Source organism: Phyllostomus discolor, chromosome 6 (assembly GCF_004126475.2).
Source record: "Phyllostomus discolor isolate MPI-MPIP mPhyDis1 chromosome 6, mPhyDis1.pri.v3, whole genome shotgun sequence".
In the NCBI taxonomy this organism is placed as follows: Eukaryota; Metazoa; Chordata; class Mammalia; order Chiroptera; family Phyllostomidae; genus Phyllostomus; species Phyllostomus discolor.
The window spans coordinates 160160099-160164303 of NC_040908.2; the positions used below are offsets into that span (position 1 = coordinate 160160099).

Below are 4205 nucleotides of genomic sequence, written 5' to 3' on the forward strand. Positions count from 1 at the left end.
ACACCGGCCCGTGAAGCCGGGCAGGGACGAAGTAGAGGCACGGCGTCGATACTTGTATTTATACCAGTCCGGGGCTGCACCCTGAGGTAGGGGCGGGGGCTCCCTTCCCTTCCCCTCCTCCTAGGTCAAGTTTCACACACACGTGACTCGCACTCTGGTCCCCGGCACCTAAAATTTCCACCGTCACCTCTCCCCCTCTGCACCGCCTCCCCCAGACCAATCCGGCAGCGCCCTCTCTATCCTTGATCAAAACAAGCAGAGGTTTGGCTGGAGCGGACAGGCCGGGACGCTGGACAGGCTTGGGTGGGGTTTTGAACTGTGCAGCTGGAAGTAATGTTTTTCAAGACGCAGAATGACACCGATTTCTTCGGAGTTAGATGGAGGTCTGAGTTTGGAAACTGATTGGCCTGGGTTACCTTGGGCGGCTTGCTTTACCTGTCTGAGCCTTGGGCTCCTCCCCTGTAAATTGGAATAACAGCATAGCCCTACCTGCCTACCTGCCTACCTGCGGGAAAATGGCAGATGGAATTGGGGGTTCTGGTACAGGTGAAATGCTCAGCACAGCGCTTGGTACCTAGTGGGCATACAAAATGTTCATTGTTGCTCATTGTTGCTGCTGCTGCTGCTGCTGCTGTCATAATTTTCAGAAGGCCTGGTGATGGGATGCTTCTAGACACTTATTAACTGATTGAGTCCTAATACATTTCTCAACTTCCTGGGCCTGTTTCCTCATCTGTAAAAGGGAAGGTGTCACTGCTGGGATGGGCGTGCGCATGGATGAGGTGACAAAGGCAAATCAGTAGAGAGCTGAGCTGCGTGCCGTGTGTCGAAAGCAGCACTGGTGGTAGCCACGGAGCCGCTTGGCCACGTGAGCAAATGCCCAGGGCGTTCCAAGAAGACGTCAGGCAAGAGGGCATCTCTGAACAGCTGCGTCACCAAGCCAAGAGAGGAACTCAGATTTGCTGAGTGACTACCGTAAACCAGGCACCTCCCAAACAAACACTGTCATCAAGTCCTCAAAACATCATGGTCTCACTGAAACCTCACAACTTTCCGCAGACGGAGAAGGCTGGTGGCTGGCAGGTGGAACGTGGTTGGCAGAGGCAGGATGCAGACTCAGACCTCTCCGTCTTCCTCGAGTGGCCCTTGCCACTCCTCCGGGTCAGGAGGACGGCGACCGACAGCTAAGGCCTCGCCTTGGGAAAGGCACAGGGAGTTCTCCCTGGCAAGAGCACAGGGTCCGGCTCTGATGGTTTCAGTTCTTCAAATTCATTGCCGGCTCCCTGAACTTCCAGATCAAGTCCAAACTCCTTAGCTTAGCACCAGGGGCACGAGAATAAAGGTTCTAACCCAAGATGGTCATGGATCCCTTGGAGAAGCAAATAACATGTTATGTGTGAACTTGAGCACACATACACATTTTTCCACTCAGATTTCGCTTTCCACGGGCTCCAGGCATCCACGGACACCCCAGGGCCATCACACTCAACCTTCCCCAACCCACAGGTCCATGTTTTCTCCCAGTACACTGTCAGCTCCCTGAGGACAAGGGCCCGGCCTGCTGTGTTCACTGCCGTATCTCCAGCTCCTGGAACAGCACTTGGTATCTAAGAGGCACTCAGTGAGCACCTGTGGAATGAAGTGTGAAGCCTCCTGGTTTCACACCTCCTTGCCTTTGCACCTGTTCTTCCTGTGGGGACGAGAGAGTCCCTTCTTCATCTCTAAGGTCCTCGTCCTTTAGAACTCAGCTCAAGTTTGACCTCTTTCTGGAATTCGCCTGATCTCTTAGACCGGCTTAGGGACCCTGCGCCCACACTCTCTATTCTAATCTCTGCTGAAGCCCTCACTCACTCTGATCTAGATCCATCAGTTTACCTGCCTGCCTCGCTCCCCATGATATATAAGTCTCTCCGGGGCAGGAACCACATTGTAGGTGTTTGTAAACCTTTCACGGGACCTTGTGTGTCACAAGCGCATGGCAAACATTTGTTAAACAAATAAAACAAAGTGGTGGGAAGCGGAGCTGGAAAAGCAGGCTGAGGTCAGTTTGGAATGACCTCTGAGAGGCCAAGGACTCCCAGTGCTGTGAGACAGGTGATCTTGGGTTTTGTTTTCTTGTTTTCTTTGGCTCTGTTTGTTTTTAAGGAAGGGGACAGACACGGCCGGGCTTGCGTGTGTAATGGATGGAGGAGGGGACACTGGAAAGGAGAGAGACTCTGAGTCCCCAGACACTACCCGCAGTTTGAGGAGAACGGCCTTATCGCACGGGATCTCCTGCGGGCTCCTCCTGGCTCCAAGCTGCTTCACAGCCCAGTGCACAGCAGTGCTAGCTCAGGAGTGACACAGGCCAGGTCTGGATTCTGGCTCTGCGGCTGATTAGTTGAGCAATTCTGCCCAAGGCACTTTCTTCTTCCAGAGCCACCTCTTCTGGTCTGTTAAGTGCCAAAAATAATAGTGAACTGGGTCCCTGGACCCCATTCCAACGTTGGGGGTGACCCCCACGCCAACAAACAACTCTCAGACACCAGCAGGGAGTAGAAGAATTCAACTAAATTCTGACACTATCTACCCAGAGATAACATCAGATTCCACAGGTTAAGGGTTCAGCCCTACAAGGCCTCCCCCCTCCAGACACACAGACTTCAGACGCCAGCCCTAAGCCCAGGCTCTCTGTGCGTCTGACCAACTGGCTACACCCTGGAGGTTGCAGGGACGCCCTCCGACTCAGAATGCCAGTCACAAGTCCGGGTTGTCACCTGGGCCTCTGACCCGACTGGCTGTAAATCATAGGTTCTACATCCCCCTCCCTGGGTTCCATGACTTCGCTAGAAAAGTTCACAGAATTTAGAAAAACCTGTTACTGGCCAGATCACTAGTTGATTGTGCCAAAACTCAGGAGCAGCCAGATGGAAGAGATGGACAGGGTAAGGTATGTGGAAAAGGACGTGAAGTGTTCACACCCTCCCAGACCTGCTTCTTGGCCCGAGTCTGCATGTGGTCCCCACCCAGAAGCTTCCTGAACCCCGTCCTCTTGGGTTTGTATGGAGGCCTCATTACATAGGAAGGATTGATTAAATCGTTGAACATAGGCAATTGATTCAACCCCCAGCCTCTCTCCCCTCTCCGGGAGTCAGGTCAGAGGAGGGAGGAGGGTGGGACCAAAAGTTCCAGCCCTCTAATCATGTGGTTGGTTCTCCTAGCAAACAGCCCCTGTCCTGCGGAACTGCGGAATGGAGTTCACCTCGTTCTCATGGCAGGAGACACCTGTTTCATTTTCAACACTTAGGGGATTTTGTGAGCCAGGAACTGTGGATGCAGTCCAGATATAATGGGAAATAAAGTTGGGTCATCAGAATGACACGTATATTTCTTTTTTTTTTTAAGAGAGAGAGAGAAACATCAATGTGCAGTTGCTGGGGGTCATGGCCTGCAACCCAGGCATGTACCCTGACTGGGAATCGAACCTGCAACACTTTGGTTCCCAGCCCGAGTTCAATCCACTGAGCTACGCCAGCCAGGGCCTATGTATATTTCTTACAATATCTCAAATATTAGCCCACTTACCATGTAAGAAATCACTTATTCAGCCTAACAAATAGTTATTATGCATCTTTGCATGAGGAATATAAATAGAGTGGACACGCTGCTTTGGAAAGGTTTGGCAGTTCCCCCAGATAATTAAACATAGGGCCATTCTGACCCAGTAATCCACTCCTAGGCATACACCAGAGAGAAGGGAGAACACACAACAACACAAAAACACATGCACAAATTGCACAGCCACGTTATTCACAGTAGCCTAAAAGTGCGAACAACCCAATTGTCCATCAGCTGAGCAGAGTTCCTTGTTATCTATTGTTCCTTACTTCCCCCTAATGAGTACTGTATTTTACCTGAATTCTTATGCAAAATGAGCCCAATAAAAGCAGGTTTAGATGGTAAATCGGCGTGCTCCCCACTAGAGAGGGTGGCCATTCCGTCCCAACTTCTCCACAGAAACTAGTCTGTCTCTGTGCATGTTTTTTCTTGCATTTCATTGAGCCATCCGCAGCGTTCTGTGATCACTGCTGGCCAGTGACCCACGCATCAGATTGCCAGCGGGGATGAGGCTTCTTCCAGGGGAAGTGAGAATGGCGCGCCTTTGGATGGTGGTGATGGTTGCACGACTTTGTGACTATGCTAAAATCCACTGAATTTTGCACTTT

The 4205-nt window shown here is 51.4% G+C and overlaps 1 long non-coding RNA gene across 1 annotated transcript; it reads left to right on the top strand.

Annotated features, from left to right (window-relative positions):
* Position 1: 1 nt before the first annotated feature.
* On the top strand, positions 2–1406 carry LOC118501360. Its single transcript, XR_004904000.1, has 2 exons — positions 2–86; positions 743–1406. It is a non-coding gene; the product is annotated as an uncharacterized LOC118501360 (long non-coding RNA).
* Positions 1407–4205: the final 2799 nt, after the last annotated feature.